At 48.8% G+C, this 12,869-nt stretch overlaps 1 long non-coding RNA gene across 1 annotated transcript; it reads right to left on the minus strand.

Moving 5' to 3' along the window:
* Positions 1–391: 391 nt before the first annotated feature.
* Positions 392–1,488, minus strand: LOC141730096 (uncharacterized). The gene is made up of 2 exons (XR_012581542.1): positions 863–1,488; positions 392–828 (listed from the first exon to the last, which is right to left on the minus strand). It is a non-coding gene; the product is annotated as an uncharacterized LOC141730096 (long non-coding RNA).
* Positions 1,489–12,869: the final 11,381 nt, after the last annotated feature.

A 12,869-nucleotide genomic window follows, 5' to 3' on the forward strand; every position in this document is an offset into this window, starting at 1 on the left:
TATGTAAAATGCTACTCTTGTTGCAACAAAATCTTAAAATCTCCACAAACACCACTATACAGTCTGAGAATCAAATTACCACAATGCAGCGGAAGAAAATCACCACACAAAATCACTGGGGAAGGGCATATTTCTCAAAGTGCTCACTTTTCTCAACACAACACAGCACACCATAATTCGGCATTTACTCAAATCAATTTTTCCTGGACACAATCAAAATAACAGCACACAGTCTAGAGATCAAGTCCAAACATCCAAGGCAAAGGAACTCTCTGAGCTCATACTCACGGTTAAAATGTACCAAATCTACACAAATCACTACATTCAAACACGATAAATACCATCACTGACATTCCTCCATTCGCTTCTCCGCGGGGCACTTCTCTCCCTGCCCCCGCAGCTTGCTGCAGCCGGCGCCTCTGGCCTCACTCGGCTGCTTCAAACACGGGGAGTACTGACCCATCCCCGCACTGTAGGGCACTGTAGATTTACTCTCTTTTATACACCATACACATATCACCTGCACGATCACAAACACAGTGCACTGGCCACACACATTAACCATACAGCAACACAGTGTCCGGACATCACACACACACACAAACAAAACACACGGGCTCACCAGTTCTGCTCCATCAGAACTATGAATCCTCAATACACACATACACGGGTTCACCCGGCTTACCCCCAAAGCCGCTAGCGGTCTGCTCCATCAGAACGACGAACCCGGCCTCTAATACAGCTGCTCTATCAGCTGAACCCCGTTTCTAATACAGCTGCTCTATCAGCTGAACCCCATCTCTAATACAGCTGCTCTATCAGCTGAACCTCATCTCTAATACAGCTGCTCTATCAGCTGAACCCATGAACCCAGACGTCTCTGGGTGGTTTACTCCCTTTCTCTCCTTCCTCCCCCCCCCTGGGGCCCCATACATACCGTATTCTCCTCCGCAGGCCAGCGGGTCGTTGTCTGTCCTCGCAGGTGGCAAGTTGAGACAAGCGGAGCCCCACCAGGAAAAAATCCTGGGGCGCGCCTTGGAGGTCCGTCTATCCCCCCTGCCCCCGCGGGGACAGAGAACTCCTGGCTGGCTCGCCAAAATGTTTTGCGGAGAAAAGAAGAAACCTCACAACTTGTAAAAGTTGTAAAGCCCGGTATGCTTTATTACGACGCGCGCCGGACGCAAGACTCCCCAAAAGGGCATGCGTGCCCCTGGAGACTCCGAGTCCCCTTTTTATCCCCCCTTCCAAATGCATATGCATACAGTTTCAAATTAAGTTCATACATATTCATTCCACATGACATTTAGCACTAATTCTTCTTTATCGAAGGAATTCCTAAGTCGGGGGCAGATTGACCTCGTGGTTTTTCTGTTTTTCTTTCTCTGTCTCCTTGCTGTCTCTGGAACGCGGCCTCTCCTTCAGCTTTAGCTCCACAGACCCTTCACCTCTCCTAGACACTTTACCTAGTTCAGGATGAATATTCTGTCTCACTCCTTCCAGAAGCTCTGCTGGCTCCAGTGTGGCAGACCAACAGAGCCCACTGGAAGCCCCCCTCCATTGCAGCTCCCCCCAGCTGCGCCCATCATCACTGCAGAGCAGGAGCTGCCCCAGAGGAGCCGTGGCCGGAGCTCATGGCAGTGGCAGGTCCCTGTGCCCAGGGCAGAGCCACAGAACCTCTGCTCCTGCCTGGGACAGGGGCTGCTCACCCTGGTGTCCCACCGAGAGGAGGGATCCTGGGCCCCAAACTCTGCCCAGCCCTGCAAAAGGCCACCCCGCCAGCAGGGCCAGCAAGGTTCCTGCAGCCATTCAGTCAAATCAGAGGAAACAAATGTCTCTTCAGCTGACACAGTCTCTGCACACAGCTTTCTCCCCTTCTCCTGGTGCCTTTCCCTGGCTCCAGGAAGAGCTGCAGGAAATGCTGTGTGAGCCATGATGATGGAAGAGCTACTGATAAAAACATTGGGGTGATGCTTTCAGAGGAGTCATGAATGGAAGACTGACCAACCTTCCGGCCAATGGTGTGCCTAAAGTTTCCATTCTTGAAATAATAGACTGCAATAAATTAGTAAAAAGAAAGATATGGAAACAAATTAAATTTCTCACAGCTGCTGGCTTTCCTCAGGCCCCATGGTCTATGTACTGCTAGACTCACTTCATTTAGGCATAATATTAACTGCCCTGACTTGTTGGAGACTGACCACAAGGTCTCATCTGTGGTGGGCAGTCACTAAAGTTAGCTCAGCAGAGGCATCTTCAGCTGCACAAGTGTAGCAGAAATACATATTCTCTGCTTCATGACTGTGCGGCAGCAGCTGCTGGTGTGGATTTGTCAGCGTTGCTTCACGGATTACTCCTGGGAAGGAATTGTGTGCACAGGCACAGTGTGATGGCTTCGATCTCCTCTAATTACTCCTATCAGATGATGGCCGGAACTTTCAGGCAAAAAGCATAACGACAGAATAATTTACAATATTCTCCAAACTACTCCTGTGGTTTTGATTTTCTTACTGATTAGGTTCAGTGTATGGCCTCAAGAAACCAGTCCAGAAAGAACAAGCAAAGCTCAGCTTACAAGTTAGAGTGCAAGTCTTTAATCTGCCGTTTTTGCAGCAGGTACAAACAACTTTTCAACATATTTGCAAAAAAATCTCTTAGTTCTTGCTATACCTATCCAGAACCTGACTCTCTTATTGTTTTAGTTTGATTTGAGATCTAAGCTTGATATTTTTCTGGACAGGAAAGTAAAAACCGGCTGCAAATACAGACTACAAGTGTGAATCTATACTGCAGGAACTGAGCTGTAGCTTAGAATTAAAGGCAAGAAGTGATGCCATGGTAAATGTGAACGCTTAGTGCTGGCATAGGAGCCTTCTGCAATGCTCCACCAACCCATGGTCCACATTGCTACAAACTCCCTTTCTGGTGTTACAAAGAGTGTTGAAGAGCTGACTGTAAGTAAAAAAATAGCCAGAATGTAATTTTTGTTAATATGGTGAACAATGACTATCTAATACTTCACAGCTCATAGAAGTGAGTATTCAGATTTCCACTTATTATGTGCTGGCAGTTTTAATTTGAAATCAACAAGTTTATCCAATTCAAGTTATCCGTAGGAATTAATTTGCTCTATGATCTACCTAAAAATGCCTCATTGTCTGATAAGTTTAGTAGAAATTTGCAAAGTCAACAGTCCACAGATTTACATTTCCTGTTTAGTGGCTATTCTGCAGGAAAGCTTTTACAGACTAATCCGTTTGGATGTAATTAAAATGCCAGTACATTTCATCTAGCCATTTTGGTACTAGAACAAAACCATATGACTGCACAGCCTTTTAAAAATATTTTCAAATAAATTTTCAAATCAACAGTCTGAGTAGGACTCAGAATAAAAACTCTACCAACCTTCAACTCCATTGGAAGATTTCCTTGTCACCCTGTGAATCAACTCTATATTCAGAAGATTAAAAGTCACAATTATGGTGGTTTTGGTATGATTAGCAATTGGGAAAGGATCTTCTTCCTTCTCAGCTCCATGCTGCAGTGCCTTTGGGATGTGGCCTGCTGGCCGTTGTTTGTGCAGCCCTGGTGTTTCTCCACGAGGCAGAAAGTGCAATTGCATTTCCAGCCCAAAGCCCATGAGGAGTGGGGCGTGCAGAGCTGTGCCAGACCCAGGCCAGCAGCTGTGCGGCCAGAGGGTTTTGGTTCCTGCCCAGGGCAGCTGGTGCATCTCTGCTGTGAGTGCCTCCCCTTCCAGGTGCCCATGGACAGCAGGTGCAGGGTTCTGCAAGGGGCACGGAACAGGGTGGGGATGTCTGCTGGCAACAGAGTGCAGCGGAGAGCAAACAGTCCAGGATGGACCTGGAGTGTGTGACAGAGAACTCCTGACTCAGCTGTGACTGAGCCAGTGAGGGAAGGCACTGCTGGAGCTGCTGTTTGTGAGGAGAGAAGGGCTGCTGGGTGACAGGAGGGCTGGAGGCGGCCTTGGGCTCAGTGATCACAAAATGCTTGTGTTTGATTCCCAGAGAAGGAACGAGAGATGTTGGGGAAGTGTTGACCTGCAGCACATTGTGAATTTGTTAAGCTTTAACAGGCAATGCTTAGTTGTACCTTCCCTCACACCAGTGGTTGATGTGTGCAAGTGGATGTCTTAGCCTTGAGAATAAAGACAGTGGGCCTACTGAGGAGGTAGATGCAATGCATTCAAGGAGAAGAAGGCTCTTAACCATGGGAGGAGAATTTGAGGAACGGGATGTTCACCACATGACCACCAGAGACCCTCAAGAGACCCCTACTCTAAATGTCAGTAATTTTGGGGAAGTGATTTAAACATGTCAAATACTTTGTGAGAATGTTTAGCCTGTGAGTTTGAGCAAAATAATGAATAAAAGTAATGAAAGTAATGTCTTAGTTCCATGGATGCTAACACGTGGGTGTGCATGTTTCAGGGCAGTGATTCCTCACACACCCAGCACTGAAATAAAGTAATGTCTCTTTTCTCACACTGAGCTGGCAGTGTGGATCGTGCCCTGCTCGGTAACTTTCATTTTGGTCATTCCTATTGAAGCATAAAGAATGGTTGAAATGAAATCTTTTCCAGCTGTTTCTCTTTGGTTTACCTGTTTGAGGGTTAAAAATCTGTGCTGCAGGTGTGCTGGGTGTGTGCAGAGCAGTGCAGCCCCAGAAACCCCTTGGCTTGCCCACAAGTTGTCATGCCTTGCTGCCAGGTGTGCCCAGCTGTGGCAGGAGAAGGAGCCCGCAGTGCAGTGGGCACCGTGCCCTGCCCAGCCGGGGCTCTCTGGCACAGAGCAGCAGCAGCGCCAGCATCGTTCAACTGCTCCTGCCTTGGCTTCCCCTGGCACACAGAAGCCTCTGGAAATCAGCACCGCCAGCGGCATTCCCAGCTTGGAGCAGCTGCTGCTGGCGGGCAGATGCTGCCAGTTTGACTGCTGCCAAAGGGGAAGAAAGAGCACAGGAAGAGATGTACATACACAGCAGCCCTGGGAACATCCAATAAACATGCAGATATATGGGGTGATTTGTTAGGAATTACTTCAGCTGCTATGCCAATAGTGCTTTCTCTCCTGGTTCTGTACAATGCTTTGGGCCATTTTCTTGGTATGGTTTCCTTTGCTTGTGTCCCATCTGAGTGCTCAGCTGGGGTACAGGCTGTAGGTGCTTGGGGCACTCTTGGAGTTCCTCCTGGATCCCCTGAACAACAGGGTTTGGCCCATGAGGGGAATTTGTGCTGCTTTGTTACAGAGAAGAACTTCCCAGGCCATTTTGTGTTTGCTGTAGAGAAGGTTGGTAATTGCTTTGCATAAATTCACAGACTAACATGCTTTGTGATGCTTTTCTTTGTCATAATTTGCTTTGTGATATCACGGCATGGTTGCCACATCGTCGCGGTGACATCAGAAGGTTGCCTTGGTGCACGGAAGGCCTCAGTGTCAGAGCAGCCCTAGGCCTTGCTCACAGCAGGAGAACCCTCCTGGTTGGAGCATTGGTCAGTGGGTAGTTGCACTCTGACTGACCATTTGTTCTTCTAGTGTTGAAGACTGGCACAGCACTGGGACAATGATCCACCATCTGGCCACGGCAGCTTTTGCTGCTTATGGTGTTTGTTTTTCTGCCTATTATGTTACACACTTTGCACGTAAGTAGAGTTTTCCCTTCTGCTTAGGTTAGGGTGTATCCTAAGCTGGCTTTTGTATGTCTTCCTGCTGGTGACTGAGTTTCTGATGTTGAAAGAGAAAGAGCATTAGGATGCCACTGGTTTGGTAAAGCTCCTGTCAAGAGGTTCAGCTAAAAAGGGGGTATCTGTAGCCACGGGGGCAGCATTTGCAGGGGAACCTTCAGGGCTTCCGTTCCCTCCATGGGAGAGTCTGTGGCAGCAGAGTCTGTAATTTCCTCAGTTTGCTGGAGCAAGCAAGACACCTGTGAAAATGTAGACTGGCAGACCTTATTGGAAGGCCTTCTAAAAACTCTGCAGTTGTTCCCAGAATTCAGAAAAAGCTTATTTCTTTTAAAATTTTGTCATGAAAAGATTTGACTGTCTAACTTGACCTTTTCAAAGGACCTCAAGGAGAGGATTTCAGAAGCTATTTCATGTCTTTGGTAGAACAGGAGCATTGAGTGTTAAAGAACAATTTGCATTTTCTTGGTCATGTTTGTATTCATTTACTGGCAAAACAGGCCAAATTGTAGGCACAAGCAAGAATATTGTCCTGATCTCTTGCTGATTGTGTGAATGAAATGTGTCTGCTGGAGGGATGTTGTGAAACAGGAAATCACCTCTTTTTGGGTTAACTTGTTCTGTGGGATTCAGCAGCCCAGGCAGTATTCTGACAGCATCTGGTTCATTTTCCCTTCCCACTACAGGTCACCTGAAGCATGTATTCTGCAGTGCTGAAGATCCTGAGGTGAGTGATAAAGGAACATCTCATGTTCCTGGTGTTTAAGAATTGTGGAGCAAGCTGAGAGCTTGGCCAGTAGCAGTAGAGTGTAGAGGGCCAGCTAGGAAGGCTGAAATAAAATCTATTTTCATGCCTGAAGAAAAATAACAAAGTCCGAAATGGATATTTTAAATTTCTATATCAGAGCTTTGAAGAATTACAAACTTAATTTTGAAGAGAGAACCTTGCTTGCTGAAGGCAGATAGGGTGGAATATTTATGTAGGAGCAATTTCCTGTACAGTTGAATTAGACCATTTTAATTTAGTCAGAGTCCCTTAGAATTCTATTCCTATCAAACTTTATGATATCTGCTTAGAAGATGTGGTTATAGAACAGGAAGGCCATCTTGCAATGGTGCCTGCAGTATCTGAAGTGCAATGGGCACCTTTGTGGCTGGGGAGTTGCGTGGGCCCAAAGGATGCAGGGCTGGCGGCCGTGAGCAGCTGAAGATGAGGCAGCGTGGGGCCAGGGGGCCAAGCAGGCCAAGGGCACGGTGGCTGTGCCAGCAGCAGTGGGGCAGCAGGAGCAAGGCAGTGAGCGTGGCCTGTGCTGGGCAGCGCTGCGGCCACAGCTGGAGTGCTGTGTGCAGCTGTGGGCCCTGGGAAGCAGAAAGTCATGGAGGGGCTGCAGCGTGGGCACAGAAGGACAGGGGAGCTGGGCAAGGGGTGCAGCACAAGGCCAGGGAGGAGGTGCTGAGGGAGATTTAGCCTGGACAATGGGGGCTCATGAGGGACCTTCAGGCAGACTTCCATAGATCCCTGCCATAGATCCATAGAGCCAATGCTCAGCACAAGGGCTGTTTCCCTGCCAAACAACCCCTTCACTGCATCCAAGTGCTTTAGACACTGGAGTAGGTAACACTTTCATATTTTGTTTGCTTGTTTGTTTGTTTGCTAGACGGAGAAGCCTTGTTTAATTTCTCCTTCTCCAGGGAGCAAGGGAGCTTTTTCTAAGTCTTTCCTGCCCTTTTCCAGCACTGGCAGAAAGACATCACTTTCAGGTTAACGGCTCCTGTGTCTTTTGGCAGCCCAGGGAATCAGTGTGTGTTGTGTTTGGGAATTGAGCAGGAAATCAATGCCCTTGCATTCCAGCTGGTGTTCAGAGATTAGAGGAGCTGGAGGGGCTGGGCTGCATTTCTGACTCCAGCCACTTTAGCCCCATCAGTGTGGTCGAGTCCAAGAGAAGAACTTGCCCGAGCACAGATGCACAAAGAGTGCAGTTCCCAGTGCAATGCTCTGGGTCTGATTGCATTCCATAAGGACCCACATGCTCCAGACTCCCCAAGAGTGTGGGTTACTGAAGCAACAGGAGAGCAAGTTCAGGATGGCTGCTGATCGGGGCACTGCTACCGAGTGCTGATGTGTGTAGTGACAGAAAGGACAGTATTGATTCAGGGTGACCCCCCGTGGCGAAAAATGAGCTTTGACTCTATGATTTAGAAGGTTAAACAAATGCTTTCTTAGGCTATGCTATATTACACTTAGTACTATATTAAAACTGTACTAAAGAGATACTATACTAAAAAGCTACTAAAGAAAAACTCGTGACTCTTTCCAGACAGTCACAACACAGCTTTTATCTAATTAGCTAATCAAGCTAAACAACTATCACTAAAATCCAATTAACAAATCACTTTCAGTAAACAATCACTATAACACATTCTACATGAACTAAACAAAAAGAACAGCCAGTAGAAATAATAATTGTTTTCTCTTCTTCTCTAAGTTTCTCACTATCTTCCCTTAAAAAAGACCTAGGAGAGAGAACTATATCTCTCTCTGTTCAAAGAATGTAAATACCACAGCACAGTAAAGAGAGATTATAAAAGTGAGATCTGTCTATCTGTCTATTTGAATCTTTCTGGCTCTGCTCCAAAGCAGTGGAAGATGCAAAGCTCACTTAAAGGCATCCCTTCAGGAGAGGAGTAGAGACAAGTTCCACTGACTGATCCTGGGCAGGCAGAGATGTTTCCCCCTCCAGAGATGGTTGTTTCTGCCCCTCCTGTTTTCCTCCTCCAGCCTCTTGTGCCCTGAAGCCTTCTTTTTATCCTTTAAATTTTTGCATGTCCTGAGGGAGTGGAACTATCCCATGCTGTATCTGGGGTCTGGTGACTTTGCTCATACACTCATTACATGACACATGGTTTCCTTCACTGGCATCCCCAGGGTTGTGTAAGTGCATTCGTTAATGGGGCCTTATGAGAAACTCTGTTACTGCTGGTCAGAATTCTCTGTTGACAAAAGAGGGAGAAGAAACACCGTGGTCCTCCTCCATATACTGAGGTGGCCATAGAGGTTCTCTGACTTCCATCAGAGATCTTTTCATGCATCCTCATCTCCTGAATGACCCGGTTTTCTAACAAGAGTGTGGATGTCAGGAAGGAGGAATGCTGGTGCCGGCCTGAAGAGAAGGTGAACTCCAGAAGTGTCTCTCACAAGGAGTGAGCTCACCCAGGAAGCCCCTGCAGAGCCAGGATGGAGCTGTGGGACAGGGCGGGGTGTCAGTCACTACTGAAAGACAAACAGGACATGGCAGAAGCAGAGGGAGGCTCTCACCAGACCCTTGAGAAATGCCACCCCTTCCCTGTCAGCTGCCTGAGAGGCTGTTGGAGCTTCAGTCCCAGATGGCCCCTGATTGTAGGGCCAGGCACACTTTGGAATCTGTGCCTCCCCACGGGCAGAGAATGACCCAGGAGAGCAGCAGCACAGTGCTTTGGGAATGTGTGAGCCCAGCAGCCTTTGAGTCTTGGCCCACAAAGGGCATGTGGGAAGTTGAAACCCATCTTCTCTTGCTTTCTGTGCAGGTGCTTCTAGAGAAAGAGCAGGAGCACACTGCCTCATCTGAGATGCCATGCCAGACTCAGGGAGAGCTGTTCCCTGCCCGAGGGCAGGAAGAGCAGCTCAGGCAGCAGGTGGAAGAGCCACAGGAGAATGGCCAGGTAAGCCTGACTGGCCAGGGCACAGAGGGAAGGGCAGGAAGAGGGGCATAAACCAGAGCTCCTGGGACTGAGGAGGCCAGGAGTCCCACAGGCACTGGAAGCACAGAGCCTTGCAATCTGCAGAGATCAGCCCTGGGACAGGATGGTTACAGTGGAAGCAGAGCTGGGTAGGGAAGCAGAAAGAAGTGGCTGAATAAATGTGATTTTGAGGCTAAAAGAGGGAAAAGCTGAGCTTGATGGCAGCTCTCAGTCACTTGCTCTGCTTTTGTGTGTACAGAACATCAAGGCAGAGCCACAAGCAGAGCTGTCTGAAGCTCAGAGTGCCATCATGGCAGCGAAGAGGATGAATGAAGACATGCAAGAGGAGAAGAATCTCCCTGTGCAGAGGGGCAATCAACAAAAACAGGTGAGTGAAGGAATGTCAGCCACTCCACTCATGAAAGAGAGTCCTTTTCGTTGTTCTTTACAGAAAATTGATGAACAGATGCAGACAGAGCTGCAGGAAATTGAGGCTAGGACCAAGGCAAGGAAGAAGAGGCTAGACGAAAAAATTAAAATCATCAAAGAGAAGATGAATTGCCTCCTTCAGGAGCAAAAGGCTCCAGAAAAGCAAGTGAGTGAAATAGCAATAGGCACTGCAGTCACCCAAGGGTTGGTTTCTGCCCTCCTTGCCTGTCCAGTGCAGAGCAGCAGGGGGGTGGGTGATGCCTCTGAGTGCCATCCTGATGAGGCCTCTGTCAGAGCTGCTCTCAAGGACACTTCCTGCTCTGCTGGATCTCAGCTGATGCTCTAGACAGTGGCATTTCTCCTCTGGCCATTTAGCCAGCAGTCATCCGAATGAACTCCTGCTGGCTTCTTCCAGGTCACCTTGTTTCTTGAGGTGTTTTTCAGGTGAACATGGTCACTCACATAGAAATGGAATATGAGCTACAAGTTGTCTGTATCCCTTGTGAATCTGCTCCTGTCCTTTCCTTTCCTTTCTTCCCAGTCGATGACTCCTGGCTGACAGGGACAAGCTGTAGTCTCTGACTGCTTTGTTCTGTTTGACTTGAGGTGGAACTGTCGCCATCCTACCTGGCAGCCTGCAGAGAGTTCCAGCAAATGACGGGCAACCAAGAGCCCCGAGGCTGGCATGAGGCCCAGGAACTGAAGCATCCAGAGATGCTGCAGGATAAGCTCATCCCGAGGAAGGTGCAGAAAAAGAGAATTTCATGGCAGGAGGTAGAACATTAGAATGGGAAGCTGCAAATGTATCTGCAGGCTAGGAGGGGGAAAGGAGTCTTTGAGAGAAGTGGAGTGGTCGTTGCTGCGGTCATCCTTTAGAACAAGAAACTGGCTATGAACTCGAGTAAAACCAGCCTTTGGTTTTGACCATTTGATTTCACAAGTGGACATCCAAAGCAATCCAGTTGAGGAGCTCTGCATGTGGCTGACAGCAGCTTCCTAAGGGCTTGCATTTCAAATGGCAATCTCTCTTGTATTTCAGGGCAATCTCTGCCACACCTTCCTGACATCAACTCATTTCTTGTCTCAGATCTACACCGACTCTGACACTGAAGCTGCTGCAGAAGCAGCAGTGCCGTCCCAAGGAGCCTTTGCTCCCCAGCTGAAGAAGTGGAGCCTGAGCCCTTGGTTCACCTCCCGTGCTGACCCAGCTGCTGCTCAGCAACAGGAGATGGCGGGTGACTCCCTGGAGCAGCAGAGTGCGTCTGGTATCTTTCTTATCTGAGGGACAGTGTGTTGTGTGCGCGTGTCAGCATAGCTGTACCAAGGGTTCTGTTCAGTTTAGTGTCATAGAAGTGCTGGCATTGCTCCGAGGCAGCAAGAGAGAGCTCTGGGTGTTCCTGCTGCCTCTGAGGGCAGCTTAGACTGGCTGGAGTTTGCCTGGGCTTCCCTCTCTGCTGAAGGCAGAAGCAGGGATTGTTCCTGGATCAGCAGAAGGCTGTGACTGCTTGAGTCCTAGCCACTGGCAGAAGCCCTGCTGAGATCAGTCTCTAGGAGAACACATCAAGCCCTTTGTGATTCTGCAGCACAACCCAATGGATCTGCTTCTTGCCCTTAACAGCTGCCAGTGCTGTGCTCTCAGAAAAGATCTGGTGGGGCTGAGACCAGAGCCCAGTGGATTCTGTGTCTACCATCACCTGCTGGGACAAAAAGGGCACTGATCTGCGCCTTGGTGTGGCTGATCTCAAAACCCATCCTGTTGTGTCCTGAATGGGGGCAACAGCTTGTCCGGGGTTCAGGCTGACTCTGGCTTCTTCCCATCAGTGCCTGTCAGTGCTCATGCTTGGGCTTTGCCAGCCTTGTTGTGGTCGCTGCCCTGCCCCTAAGGGCTGTGGGAATGCAGAGGCTGGAGCCTTCCTTAGCTGGGAGGGTCCCGCTGCTGCCCGGCTGCTGCAGCGTGGAGTTGCCTGAGGCAGCAGCCCCTGCTTTGGGCCGGCTTCTGCCTCGCACGGCCTGGGCTCACAAGAGGGTCAGCATCTCCTCTGGGCAGCTCTCTGTGTCACAGGGGTGCCTGAGGAGCACTGCTGTCCTCTGTGCCCGTGCCGCCATGCCGAGTTGGGAAGATGGGGACGTGTGCGGTGCCGAGAGGGCGAGTGCAATGGGAGTGACGGATCCGCGCTGTCAGGGTGAAGAGAAGCGGCGCGGTTCTTCATGCGGGGCACGGGCAAGGGCGTCTTTGGGCTCAGCCTGCTCATAAAGGGTGAGGGTCCTGATGCTGAAAGCCCCGTGGGGATTTGTTCTAGCATGAGCTGCTCTGGTTTACAAACACAGAGGCATTCTTCAGGAAAACTGCTGCAAGGTGGAAAAGATGGGAACACTTGGCAATATTCCTCCTGTTCTGAACTTCACATCTGTTCAGAGGAATTGATTCTAGATGTCCAGGTGCATTTAATCTTAGCAAGCAGGAAATTTTTTCTAAATCGCACAGTGTTTATTCCCAAGAAAACAAAGGCACTGTTAGTTCCAGCTCTCCTTAATGTTTCTAGATGACAAATTACTTGCCTTGGTAGGTATTCTCTTCTGGTCTCAGTCTCCTCTGAATGTATCTCCCTGTGCTTCCCTGTGTGCCTGCTGTCTAGAGGTCTCTCACTTCAAAGGATGCTGGAAATCAGTCTCTGTGCCAGCCACTTGTACTGTGGGCCTGCTGTTCTTTTCTTGTTGTTCCAGTTGCTGTTCCTGTTGTTGTTAGCCAGCTGTCCACCAAGAGAGGGCTCAGAGCCCCAGACAGTGGGGCTACCTTTTGTATCTCCTAGAAGGTGGAATCTCTGCTTTAAAGTGAACATCTTGCATTTTGTTTCCCTCAGGGAGAATGGTGAAGATGGAAAATCCCATTCTAAAATACATTGAACTGGAAAATATTGGCAGTAGGTGAGTTCAAGCAATGTTAATTGTACAAAACCATGCATCAAGTGTTTTGCTGGTGGAATAGGTATCAAGTGTAAAGTCAGACAAGCTGCAAATGTGTTCAGGCACT

Source organism: Zonotrichia albicollis, chromosome 9 (assembly GCF_047830755.1).
Source record: "Zonotrichia albicollis isolate bZonAlb1 chromosome 9, bZonAlb1.hap1, whole genome shotgun sequence".
Classification (NCBI taxonomy): Eukaryota; Metazoa; Chordata; class Aves; order Passeriformes; family Passerellidae; genus Zonotrichia; species Zonotrichia albicollis.